The following is a 15,127-nucleotide window of genomic DNA, read 5'->3' on the forward strand; positions in this document are numbered from 1 at the left end:
ATTTTTGTTATGTCATCAGTGGCTATTTCACAAGTTTCCTGGTGTTATTTTTGAAGTGTGCGTTTTTCAGTGAACGTTATTTTTTTTGTTCTCGAAGAGAGATATCAGCTCACAAATGGTAAGTGACCATGGGGATCTTGAAACAAGAATACAATTACTTCAATTGTTGAGTATCAGTATGCATAGTTCAGTAATAGCATTGATTCCCTATCATGTGATGTACAAATGGTGATGGAGAATTTTAAGTGCGTCGTCAATAATGTTTAAGGCGATGTCATTTAAACAAGTTAAAGACATTCCGAGGCTTTTCATATTTCCATGTCAACAGCAGCACAGCACCCATCACACTAGTTTTTCAATGGGTCATGATAGCCATCAGAGAGGTAAGATGGACATGGTTCGTAGATTGACCTGTTCTTCCGGTGGACTTGAGATGCGTAATGTTGATCGCTTTCAAAGCGAATTGCTGGATTTAATACAATAGCTTCTCCGGTGCGCTGGTTTAGTGCGACAATATCAGCTCGTCTAAAAGATCATAGTGTACTTCTTCATGTGTTTTCCATCCTAACGAACTCAAGGATGAGGCTAAAGCACTTCTCACTTTGCGATGTCTTGTGCATCTTTGGGGCATGAGCCCAGCACCTGTCCAAAAGTTTCAATCGTACTGCAGTCTGGAAAACGGCAGCGGGTTGTACTGGAACATCGACCCAGTATTACGCGAACCGCTGTAATGTTGCAAATACAAATACCAGTGTGTGAAATATTCTATTCTGTATTATAACTTCCTAACGACTAGCTAATAAATATAAGATATGCTCTGACGTAAATTTATATATGTTATGCATTTGTTTGTGTAATTATTGGTAGTTCATTATATTTTTTATTGATAACGAGATCTCATCTTTATCAGCAATGACTTTTTCGGTCTGAAATGCTGAAATTATTAGCACGAGCTCAGGAATGGGACGAAGTTTATTGACTTCTAATAGTCCTACATGTTTTATTAAACTCAGCCTATATGAAGGGGTGGCATATCGCAGGCGGAGGTAACTACAGTAAAGAAACACGCTTCGTAGTTACTGCTGTCGCCGCTCTCCAAATCTCATGAGCCCATGTGTAGGCACTTGGAAGCTATTACGAGAAAATTACTGCGGCTATTATAAATATTGGATGATTGCCGCAAGGTAGATACTGTTACGAATAAAGTACTCTCTGTTTTATTGGAATAACTTAATCTAAGATGAGCCAATTAACACACACACGCACACACACAACTAGTACTTCGCAATGAATGACAAGGCTTTTCTAATTAGTGGCCATTTACAAAAGTCGCTTGAACTCACAACAGGTGACCTAGACAGACGACCCTTCCGTAACCTTGATTGACAGGTCTTACCTTTCACATCACCTTGCACGGACAGCAGTTACAATGCATACAGATTCAAATACATGTGTGTTGGCTACCACGGACAAAGACGACTGTACAATTGGCTCGACTCCAGACAAGACCACTAGATTATATATTCAACTCACGTGACTGCTCCACACACTGAACTACTCAACACATATCACACGCCAAAGAAACTGCACAACACAGCTCGACAACAACTGCTCCAACACTACAGCATATTCTCAACACTCACTATTTAACGACAACCACAGTGCTCAACATTGCTATCAATACTACTCTCCATCACTGCTCCAACAACAAGCAATATTGCTCTTGTTCATGGCGATCCTGATTTTATATCCCTATTGATAAAGTACTAGAATCTTTGTGATGTGGCCGTAATAGGAACGGTCTAGTTTCACCTTCAAGAAAATCTACAGAGACAACAGACGAAAATTAAATAGAAGGAAAGGCCGCCATATGCCTCATAGTTGGACTGTGTATCCATCTTTGAAAAGTTGAAAACATTTTAAAGACCCACACCAAAAACACTAGCCGCGCCATCAAGGTTTAAATTCCTCTCGAGACTGATACTGAACCCAACTTCGTGAGGACAGATAAGAAAAATATTTCTATTTAAAATGTTAATCTCTGGCATCCTGAGAGTAGAACGCCGATTATCCGAGGTAATGTGGACCGAGGTCAGTAACTAATATACTACAGTGTGTAGTAGGCAATGCGAATAATAGATATAAATCCTGTAATATATTCTATATAAATAAGGTTGTAGAGGGTCCGCTGTCTGTAATTTCTTTTGTTTTACTAATTGTTCAGATATTTATCCGTTTTCGGTCAACTCAAGACCGAATCGGTGGTTTTTAATTTTCGTGTCTGTTTGTCTATTCCATCATCAAGTCGAAACGGCTGGATAGATCTCAACTAAACTCCATATTCAGAGTATAGTCACACAGGGAAAGGTTCAGATATGCATATCATTTTAAAATCTTTGAATAGACGGGGGGTTTATAGGAAAACCAGAACGGTTTTCCTCCATTTTCTCTTATACTATTGATTTTCTGTAAACTCCGTGGACCGCACTTGAAATGTCTCTTCATTATAAACAACTTTCGTTATGTTCATAATTTACCTAACTCTTCACATGACGGAGAAATTTACTATTTCCTGCGGGTATCATGCTCTGTATTGAGTGACCGACAGACCGACAACGAACCTACAGGTTACCATGGCAACGTCTCTCCTTGCCAGCAGGGAAGTACCGTATTGCCAATTTCCACATCATGCTTTTAAATTCGTGGTGGTTCTTTGGGTAGAAGGCAAGAGAGGCGTCAATCGGCCTATCTGCGGGATATTGGCGGAAAATCGTTGGGGGTTATAACCGCCCTCGAATAGATTAAGTAATAACACCATTAGTCATCTTCTTATCTGTTTACCTAAGAATCACTGCGCCTAAATTTCTCCTCTATTACCGCTTTATTATATCCATAACTCACACCAGCATAATTTATTGACGGACATTTGATTTTCCAATACATTCATTTGGCATTTACATATTTGTCGTTATCCGGCTGTCCTCAGTTATAATCCATTTTCTATTAATTTCAACTTTCTTAACCCCCGAGTGGTCGCTAGCCGAAATGTAACGTGAGTGGTCGCGCGTGAGACTTTCTCTCACATTAAAATAAATATGACTTAATTCACAGTTTACTACTGAAATGAAACGCAAGTTCTACCTTATATATTTTAGATAAAAATGAAATGATTAGCTGAGAGAGAGAGAGAGAGAGAGAGAGATGGCGTATGGCTTTTAGCGCCGGGAGTGTCCGAGGACAAGTTCGACACGCCAGATGCAGGTCTTTTGATTTGACGCCCGTAGGCCACCTCCGCGTCATGATGAGGATGAAATGATGATAAAGACGACACATACACCCAGCCCTCGTGTCAACGAAATTAACCAATCAAGGTTAAAATTCCCGACCTCGCCGGGAATCGAACCCGGGACTTCTGTGACCAAAGGCCAGCACGCTAACCATTTAGCCATGGAGCCGGACATGATTAACTGTTTATTAAAGACACAAATTACTACTTAAAATAACATATGGAATGTACATAAAAATAACTTCCGCCCTGGAGTTGTAAAAAATAAAATCACACACATGCATTATATCCGGTAATATTTACGTACAAAGCAAGGTTTCTGAACACAATAACATTTTCAAAACAAGAAGTGCTCATAATACAAATACTAACCCGTACAACAGGAGTATGTTTTCCGCTCCACTTCAAAATAACACCAACGTCATTGGTCGCGCGATGAGAGAATCTCTCATGCAGCGCGCACGGACAGATAGGAACCTTTGTTTTGACTAGGGGAGGGGGTGCTTACCCTTCAAATGTGAATCGCTCTACTCACGACAGTTATAAACTCAGCTAGACGAGGGAACAGTCACCTCTCTTTCATCACTGTGAAGTCATATCACAATAAAAAGTAATGTGAGAGAGAATCTCATATAGCGACCACTCGCGGGTTAACTCTATTATTTTCTTCCTTAATTACTCCGTATGTACGCGAGTGCTAGAATCTACTGGATATATTTCCACTAAACTTCATATTTAGAGTGCACCTGTCCTTGGGTAGGTTTTAGGGCAAATATTGTTTCTAAATCCCTGAACTGACTGGGGTTTATACGAAATCGAAACCGTGATTTTGCACTCCTGCAAAATATACACAACCAAACTTAATGGGAATCCACCTGCCTTAATGGAAATTAATTTCCAAACCTTTTTTCTCATGTGCGTCATTTCGATACGAGGATTAATAAGGGAGATATCATTACGGACCGTTTTTCTGTACAAGTCCCATGTAAAGCGTATTTCTTACAACTTGAAAACTACTGAAGATATTCGAACCAAACTTTATATTTAGCAACCATCTGTCTAAAGGTAGGTTTTAAAGGTCACCGGAATGGACTGGTGGTTTGTAATGAACCGAAATGGTGATTTTACTCTTCCACAATATATACAGTTCAAGACCAACCTGACTGGAAATCGACCAAACGTGATGGAATTCCATCTCTAAAACTTTTTTCATGTGCATGTTTTCATCAGGAGGATGAAAAAGGGAGATACCATGAATGGTCAGTTTTACAGGTTAAGTAAGTCCAGCGGACATAGCCCAAAAGGTGTTGTACGTGGAGCAGATTCCTTATTTATCTACATATATATAAATAAAATCGTAACTACCGTGTGCCTCTACATTGACTATTTTGGCGAAATTTTCGCAAAGCTACCCGTTTAAGGGGTAATAATGACCATCTGCATATATTTTTGGTTTAATTTCCTGAAAGTCCTAATTTTTAACCTCCTCGCCCAAAATCTAGATTGCGGCATAATTTGCCAGACGAAAAGAAAATGGAAATTTGACAAAATTATACGTTTTAGCCTGTAACAGATGGAAAACCTCCAAGATCTTATTTTTCACTTTTTATCTCCGAAAAATTTCGAAATTTCGAGGCAATTTTAATGATGGTGCAGACTTCGGAAAGTCCTATCACATAACGGATTGCACAATCTCCGTTCAATTTGGAATGATCTACAACCTTGGTCTTATGACTTTTTGTCGTATCTGTATCATTTTTACTTTAGATTTTTCTCTATTAACCGATGTTAAGTAAATTTGGACTTTTCACATGCATAATTTATACTTTCAATCACTTATAGGAAATATAGAATAATCAAACTCTTCACGAAAATTGGCCCACCCAGTAGCCATGTGTGAGCCAAATGCTGTGCATGTAGCTGTTATATAATTATCCGAAAAGTAATGCAATGTGAGATAATCTTACAGAAACGTATTCCTGTTCAACGTTTCTAAAATCTGACCCAAGAATAGATAAGATATCATAGGACCAGCCATTTAGGCCACTAAATCCGGCGTCTGATGGTACAATCCTTTGTCGATATGACGTACGTTTAGTAGCAGTTAATCTGTAAATGAAGGTCTGCAATATTGTAAACACGCATATACTTTCGTATGTCGATCTATATATATTCACTGATGTCGATTTGTAGCGATCGAGAAAGGGTGTGTCTGCTATTGCAATCAGTACTCCCCACACCGACTTTGACTGGCAGTAGGAATGGAGTCTTTCTCTTAGTCCTGTGTAACTGTCATTAGTAAGGAGGGCCTACCATTGTGATGAATAGTTCACTTCTCGATTTGACTTGCAGAAGGCAGAGAGCATGCAGTTTTGTTTAAAACTCCCCTTACCCGATTGTGTTTGGCAGTAGGCAAGGGTGCCGGCAATTATAAAGAAATGTCCTCATCTAAAATGTGACTGGCATTAGGCATAGTGGCCTGCTATTTTGATGGAAACTCACCAACTTGGTGTGACTGGTAGTAAGCTGGCTGGCAGTAGGAAAAGGGGCATGACATTATAATGATAACTGCACAACTCAATTTAGACTGATAGTAGGGTAGTTGCCTGCCATTAAAATAAAAACTCCTCAACTGTTATCTGTCTGGTAGTAGGAAAGGGGACCGGCCATTGTAACGAAAACTCCCCAAATCGATTGTGACCGCGCAGTAGGCAATGGGGCCTGCAATTATAATGTAAACTTCCCAACTCGATTGTGAATGGCAGTAGGCAAGTGAGCCTGCCGTTATATCACAAATCCGTAACAAACACTTTACATTGGAAACAGCGTATATGGACCTCCCCGAGCTGTTTCTTGGATAACGCTAAGAGACATGCAATTTTTATTTATTTATTTACTGCATGCACAGTATTTACTTCTATATTCGAATACAATGTAGAATACTGTTGCGAGGCACGGGTTCATTTGCTAGTGCGAAAATAAGTTTGTATTGAAGGGCTTTAAAATTTCATTACGATTTCGTTTCCTCCCGACTTAGTAGATAGTTTTGTTACTTTTCATGAGCCGGGCTGAGTGGCTCATAATGTTGAGGAGCTGGCCTTCTGACCCCAACTTGGCAGGTTCGATCAGTCCGGTGGTATTTGAAGGTGCTCATATATATATCAGTCTCGTGTCGGGTGATTTACTGGCACGTAAAAGAACTCATGCGGGACAAACCTCGGTGTCTCCGAAAACCGTAAAAGTGGTCAGTGGGACGTAAAGCAAATTATTATTATTGTTATTATTATTATATTATCCGTGATTTATGTTCGGAGATAGAAATATTGGATTACCTGTTCAATATTGTCCTATCTTTTTTCTTTCCTTCTTTCTTTCTTTCTTTCATTCATTCTTTCTTAATCCGTTCACCCTCCAGGGTTAGTTTTTCTCTCGGACTCAGTGAGGGATCCCACCTCCACCGCCTCAAAGGCAGTTTCCTGGAGTGTGAGACTTTGGGTTGGGGACTACAACTGGCGTGGAGAAACAGTACCTCGCCCAGGCGGCCTCACCTGCTATGCTGACCGGGTGCCTTGTGGGGGGATGGGAAGAACGGAAAGGATAGACATGGAAGAAGGAAGGAAGGAAGCGACCGTGGCCTTAAGTTAGGTACCATCCCGGCATTTGCCTGTAGCAGAAGTGGGAAATCGTGGAAAACTACTTCGAGGATTGCTGAGTTGCGAATCGACCCCCCTATCCAATCAGTTAACCTCCCGAAGCTGAGTGGACGCCGTTCCAGCTTTCGCTCGTACTTTACAAATTTCGTGGCAGATTCGGGGATTGAACCCGGGCCTCCAAGGGTGACAGCTAATAACACTAATCACTACACCACAGAGGTGGACCTGTATCTATTTTAATTTCTATTTTATGTGTCTGTCTTCTATAATGAATTAATTTTCTCTGTGATCAATTTTACGTTCTATTTTTCTTCAAGTGTATCATCTAACTAAAGTTAAGGAAGGAAATATAAAGACAGGGCTTTTGGAGGTTTGAATGTATTAAAGGCTCCTAAGTGAACTTAGTAATAAAAGTATAGCTGGTGCACATGAAGCCATAAAGAGGTAACTTTGCCGGAAGAAAAATAGGGACTTGATTAACGAAGTTCAGTGTTGTTTTCAAGAGCAATGAAGGGTGAATAATAACAGACTGAATCGATATTCCTCCACAGCAAATTACTGGTGATCTCGCATCATCTCGATAGACGTCAAACTCCGTGCTAAAACTGCACTCAATATGGTTTGTAATGAAATAATACAATGTCTGTTTTGATTCCATTCGAAAGTCGTATAAAACCTGGAAAGTGTACTAACTCACTCTTATTCCGTTATATATGTAAAATATAAAATATAAAATAAAAGTTTTTCCTGTTCGTTGTTCAGAATTTAAAACGAATGGCATCTCTGTCTGCACTATTTAATTTTCCGTAATTTCTGTCTGTCTGTCTGTCTGTCTGTCTGTCTGTCTGTCTGTCTGTCTGTCTGTCTGTCTGTCTGTCTGTCCGTACGCGCATCACGAAATAACGGCTGAAGAGAATTTATTGAAAATCGGTATGTAACGTCGGGATATAAGGCATTACACTCTAGGTCATAAATAATTTTATTCACGCTGAGTGAAAGGTAGTTCAGTGGAAGGCATAACATTTCATTGTCAAATATTTTTATTATTAAAGGTATCTATCGATAAGTAATACATAATTATTGTATAAAATTTAATTTCCGATCATTTATGTCATACATTTTTACCGTACAGGCTGTGGTAACAGAGATATTCATGAATTTCGAATTTTGTTACCAAGTGCATATCAACGCCGGGCCACGAGAGAATGGCTAAACACAATTTAATGAAAATCGGTATGTAAAGTCGGGGAATAAGGAATTACAGTCTAAGTTGTATATAATTTTAATGGCCTGGTTGAAATGGTTTTTTAGGGAAAGGTACCTAAAATTGAATTGTTAATTGCCTATCTTATTAGTCCTATCGAATACTACATAACAAATGTTATAAGGAATGAAATTTCGGAACATTCATGACTTAGTTTTACTGTACGATTATGATAAGATTGCTGGTGGGGGTAGTTATTGTTTTAAGAGTAATTTATGAATTTGGACTTTTGTTGCTGAGTCCATATCAACGCTGAGCATTGCTAACATGGGAATATTGTTCAATTGTGTTAACTAGCGATGGTTTTTGCCATGATTGTCTTGTGATGTAAAAACGCGTGGTCATCGGTCAACATCGACAAGGAGAATTGCGAGGGGAAAAATCGTAAAGAAAGGATAGCTTCAATAATAGAACAACAGGGAGTCACGAAAGGAAGGACTCACTTTACGCTAGATGCCCTAATATCACAGAGTTCTAAGCAAACTAAATGTGGAGGCCAACAATATAAAAATCTCATAAAATTAATCAACAAATACATTGCATTGAGCTTGTAAGATATATATTATTAGTCCTTTTAGAATTTCTAATTTATAGATAGTAATTTCGACTGAGGAAGACACACTTTTATACTAGTAAATACATTAATTTGCTTGGACACACTTTAATTCTAAAGAACCATGGAACGCAAATTACACACCCAACGAAGTGGGCATATTGGACCCATGACCTTTGGACCTTAAAGGGTTCAATATGACATAAATAAGTGAAGATTTCTTACCTGAGGACGCAACTACATAGCCTCATCATGTGGTTAAAATGGTAGTTTAGGGGAGGCACCTAAAATTTATTTTTTAATTACCTATGTTATTGGTTCTATAGAAAAATACTACATTACAAAAGTTACAGAGAATACAATTTCCGATGTTTTGTGTCTTATTCAGTTTCACTGTACTACTCTGATAAAATTGCTGATGGTGCTGGCTATTGTTTTAAGAGGAATTCATGAATTTAGATGAATTTAGACTTTTGTTGTTTAGTCCATATCAACGCCGAGCACTGCTGACATAGCAACATAACATGAAATCCGAAAGGAAGTTTGAGTGTCAACCAAATTATTTCCATACACAGGAAAAACTAATGCTTTAGGTATTTAAAAACTACGATGAAAAGGGGCTACGACAGTGAGGAGCAGACATCCTTTGCTGAGAGATTATTTGAGGCCGTTCATTTCCATTCTTATTACTGCGAGAACATCTGACAGGGAATTTACTATCCACTTAGCGACATTCAAGAGTTATATCGCGGAGACAGATTGCATTAGTCAGTAGGTAATTATAGAGAACAGAGTGCAGAACACTGTCTTCTTCTAATTTCTGATGCCAGAGACATTGCATATTTCTAACTGTATGCCAGATTTGTGGTGCACTGGTAGAACAACCAGCCGAGTTACTAAACACCTTACAACCACGCGAGAAGCTAATTAATTAAGTTAGATAAAACTCCTGTTTACATGAAAGTCCTTGCCATTCGCTCATTTCTGAATCTTCTTAATCTATTGAGGACGATATCCATACAAATTGCGTCTTATGAAGACAACCACGTCAGCAACTACCACCATGACTAGGACACGAATTGTTAAATAGTAATGGGTTAGAACAGGGGTGTCAGACCTTGCCCGCAGCAAGCGCAGTGCCCGTGCTAGAAATACCTGTGCAAGCGGGCTCAGGTCTCTTCCCCTCTGTTGGCATGCATTTCCCCATGTTGCTGATTCAGGGCTGTGCACGCGTAACGGTGACAGGCTTCAGTTACCTATTTTAGTCTTCAAGTGTAAGTACACGTTAATTTTAGTAAATTGAATTCTAAGTCGACTTGGTGAGCTTCCACGTAACGATTGAACATACAGTTACACAGGTTGTGTCATAAGAGTGGCACAGTAATTTGTTAGTGTGTGTTTGTATTTGTGCACTTTTGTAACAATACGGTTTCTTGGAGAGATGCTACCTTTATCGAAGCTATTTCCTTCTGTTTTTTAAAACATGATGTTTTTCCAGAGAAGTGATATAGAAGCGGCGTTATTATGCTCCATAATTGATTGTTCATGGAAGAGTTAAGCATGGTAAGCGACAAGGAAACAAAAACATTTATTTTTGCACTTCATATTTTATACCAACCTTTAAAGTAATTATTTATTTTCCTAGTACACGGTGATTACAAAGCTTGTTGTTTCGCGCCTTTTATGCATACGCCGTGTTGAACACATTTAATTATGTATGTTCCTATATGAGAGAATATATGGACATGTATTGCTGTAGTACCATAGTTACCGAGCTCGACAGCTGCGGTCGCTTAAGTGCAGCCAGTATCCAGTATTCGGGAGATAGTGGGTTCGAACCGCACTATCGACAGCCCTGAATAAAGTTTTCCGGGGTTTCACGTTTTACAGCAGGAAAATGCTGGGTCTGTACCTTAATTAAGGCCACGGCTACTTCTTTCCCAGTCCTATCCCTTTCCTCTCCCATCGTGGCCAAAAGACCTATCTGTGTCGGTGCGACGTAAAGCCAATAGAGAAAATGTAGTACCATAGTTATGAACAGGTAATGTACACTCCTGCAGACGTGCGTTATCTGATAACGTTCTGGGCTAGCGCTCGTAACAGCAGTTACTCTTGCACGCAAAGCTGTCACACAGCTCGTGACCTCGAAAAGCCTGTATTATAGTTCAAACTTATTGAAGCGAGTAACAAGTATAGTGAAGCCAGAACAACGGCTAAACTATGAACATTTCATAGACCTTAGGGATGTGGTCCATAAGAACCCCTAGAATGTATGTTACTCTCATTACACTATGGAAGAGCGGGTAGGCTAAAAATGTACGAGTTATAAACGATAATTGTATTTTGCACAACTTCTAGGCAAAACGATTGCGGAGTTATTTGGATGTATTTTTGGAAAACATCATAATCGGGAATATCTGTAATTAGCCGTCGTACGGCTAAAGCTTGTGAAACATAAATGTCAGTGGTTTCTTCTTTCGTATTGCCCGACTACGGACCACTTTAATTCGAATTCAGATTCATCTGTCTCTGGGCTTTAATCCTCGTCGAGTAATCCTTCATCCATTCACCCTGCAATCTCTTTCTTCTGTCCGCGGCACTTGGGTACGGGATCTAACGTTTCCTTGAAATCCCGTGGTGGCCTTGATCCTCGACTTGCTGATTTCCGTTCATAATATTCCTGTTTTCTTCCATATCATTCTTTTCCTCCTGATACCAGCACACCGTAGTTTTCCTGAACATAAAAATATTATGTGAATGGTCAGTCTTCCCGCGTTCATTCTGTAGATATGTCCGAAGAACATTGCTCTCCTCTTCCGGATGGTGTCTTAGAACTTTTCTATCTTGAGATGAAATAGTTGGTTTCCTTTTTCTGTATGATCCATCCTACATTCTGTGAGGTCCTAGTACTTCCCTCAGAAACTTTCTCTCCACCAATTCCAACATATTCACTAATCCTGTTTTTTTATCAGGTTCGAACATTCAGCTGCATATAAAGCTTCCGGAAAATGTAAATGTATTTTTTTCTTACAAAAAAGGAAGTCGTGCTTGGTACAGATACTTAACTCTTTGCTGTTTTCCCCTATGGCTGACCGAATCTTTATGGATCCCGGGGTGCTGCTGCTAGTGTTAGAATCGCGTGGCGCTAGGAATGGGCTCCAGGCAAAAGCCAAAGATGAAAAGGATTATTTCCAGTAAACCCCCCAAAAAACTGTAATAAACAGATGAAGTCCGCCTCTGTGGTGTCGTGGTTAGCATGGTTAGCTGCCACCCCGGGAGCACGGGTTCGATTCCCGACTCTGCCACGAAATTTGAAAAGTGGTACGAGGGCTGAAACGGGGTCCACTAAACCTCGGGAGGTCAACTAAGTGAAGGTGTGGTCGATTCCCACCTCAGCGATCCTCGAAGTGGTTTTCCGTGGTTTCCCACTTCTCTTCCAAACAAATGTCGAGATGGTACCTAACTAAAGGCCACGACCACTTACTTCCCTCTTCCTTGTCTATCCCTTCCAATCTTTCCATCCCCCACCAGGCCCCTGTTCAGCATAGCAGGTGAGGCCGCCTGGGCGAAGTACTAGTCCTCCTCCACAGCTGTATCCCGTGACCCTAAGTTTCACGCTTCAGGACACTGCCCTTGAGGCGGTAGAGGTGGAGTTGGGATCCCTCGCTGAGTCCGAGAGAAAAAAACAATCCTAGAGGGTGAAGAGGTTAAGAAAGAAAAAAAGAAAGATAAACAGATGGAAATGTATTTTATTTTCTCTTCTTCCTCTTCTTTCATCGGTTTTCATTCATTTGTAGGTTTGAAAGTGCGAACTGTGTCGCACATGTGAATTTGGCCCTGTTTTACGGTCGGATACCCGTTATGCAGGAATATATCAACGATTGTGTGTTTCTTTGGTGGTGTGGTGGGTTGTCTGAATATGGCGAGGATAAGGTTAGTGAAAGCACAATCACATAGTCCCGGAGCCAAATTAGTTAATCGGAGGCGATTAAAATTCACGTTCCGGTCGGGAATCGAATCCGGTACCCTCTGAACCGAAGGCCTCGACGCCGACCATTCAGCCAAGGAGTCGAACCGTTTATATTTTATGGTTGTACCAACACATCCTACTTCCAATTCTTTTGTGAGTAAGGTTCGCTCGTCCAAGAAATTTTAGACTGTTGCTATTTGATATCCCAGCAGGACAACACACGTTTCTCTGTTCCTGTTTATTTATTGTGAGCTGTGGCTGACTGGACAGGTTAGTGGCCTTCATACAGAATGTCCTGAGGACGACTCTCGGCCGAGCCACGGATTTCAGTTACATTCTACTAATTGCTTTAGCTTGGGAACCAGGTGTTCATCCTAACACACACCCACTGAGCTGGGTAGCTCGGACGGTTGAGGCGCTGGCCTTCTGACCTCAATTTGACAGGTTCGATCCTGGCTCAGTCCGGTGGTATTTGAAGGTGCTCAAATACGTCAGCCTGGTGTCGATAGATTTACTGGCAAGTAAAAATCTCCTTACTTCGACGCCTCCGAAAGCCGCCAAGAAAGTAGTTAGTGGGACGCAAAAAATGTTACTATTGTTAGTATTAACAGATACTTCTTCACTTTCAAAAAACACTGCAATCTAACAATCATCATAGAAACTCTCATACTGTGTGAGTTGGCCATGCGGTTAGGGGCGCGTGGCTGTGAGCTTGCATCCGGGAGATAGTGTGTTCGAACCCCACTGTCGGCAATTATGAAGATGGATTTAAGTGGTTTCCCATTTTTACACCTTAATTAAGGCCACGACCGATTCTTTCCCACTCCTAGCCCTTTCCTATCTCATCGTCGCCATAAGACCTATCCGTGTCGGTGCGATGTAAAGCAACTAGCAAAAAAAAAAAAAAATACCACTCAACAGTGAATTGATCACTCCACATGAGATTAGGTCAGGATGGGCATATACCGTAAAACTACTTTAAAATCCATATGCAGTGTCACCCCCAATCTATTAAGAATGAGGCTAGAAAACAAGTAGTTTCCTAGGGTGTAAATTTTCTACTTAATATGTTTTTATAATGACGACTTTTTTTTCTTTCAGACCGACCCCACTACTTGAGTTGTAATTCATCGACTGGAAGGAGGAAATACATCTCAAAAGTAAGTTGAGTTCTATTTTTATAATTATTCTCGGTTATTTTCTTTAACACGCGATGCGAGTGAGTGAGTGTTAAATATGAGAATGTATTGTAATGTATTAGTTCATGAATATTAACACCTGCACTTTTGTGGCGATATGGCTCGAGAATGTGGTATGGAACAACAACTGCATGTTTAATTAATTTCAGAGAACTATCATCTCACATGCGAGACCCATATAGTCAATATAACTTTCAGTACAGTACACTTTGAATCTGTATCAAGCTATGGCTTTGGCCCTCTTTTTTCCAGACAGACTGCACCATCTTTTAAAAGCATGGAAGTGTACAAATGGAGTTAGTTTAGGCCAAAATATTGAGTACGAACTAATGAACTCGTTCTTCGTACGGATTTATGAGGAAGGATTATTGGTTAAATTATGGTGGGACGGGGACGCAATTGTAATTTGTGTGAAACTTAACACTCTCCTGTAGACAATATTTGCGACCTAGAAACCATTCTGAATGCAGTTGTAGCTCGGAGTTTTACTTTGACGTATGTGGATATGCGCACTCTTGAGAAAGCTGCGAGAAACGAATCGCCGTCAACAGCGCAATATGCCCTCCCACTATATCAGCATTGCGCAGAGGTTTGGAATTTAATCCAGAAACCTTGGCACGGTCCGCCTCAGTAGTGGAGTGGTTAGTGTGATTAGCTGAAACCCCCGGAGGCCCGGGTTCGATTCCCGGATCTGCCACGAAATTTGGAAAGTGGTAAGGTGGAAGCTTTTCAATTATTGTAAGTCTCTGTGTTTAGAATTTGATACGGAAAATGAAGCTGATTACTTTCAAGAGGTACGAGGTCTGGAACGGGGTCCACTCAGCCTCGGGAAATCATCTGAGGAGAGGGGGTTTCGATTCCTTCCTTAGCCATCCTCGAAGTAAAGTTCCGTGGTTTCCGACCTCCTCCGGGCCAATGCAGGGATGGTACCTAACTTAAGGCCACGGCCGCTTCCTTCCCTCTTCCTTGTCTCTCCCTTCCATTCTTCCCATCCCCCCGCAAGGCCCCATTTCAGCATAGCAGATGAGGCCGCCTGGGCGATGTACTGGTCACCCTCCCCAGTTGTACCCCCCCGACCCAGAGTCTGAAGCTCCAGGACACTTCCCTTGAGGCGGTAGATGTAGGATCCCTCACTGAGTCCGGGGGAAAAACCAACCCTGGAGGTTAAACAAATTAAGAAGAAGAAGAAGAGGAAGATGAAT

This window comes from Anabrus simplex, chromosome 1 (assembly GCF_040414725.1).
Source record: "Anabrus simplex isolate iqAnaSimp1 chromosome 1, ASM4041472v1, whole genome shotgun sequence".
Lineage (NCBI taxonomy): Eukaryota > Metazoa > Arthropoda > Insecta > Orthoptera > Tettigoniidae > Anabrus > Anabrus simplex.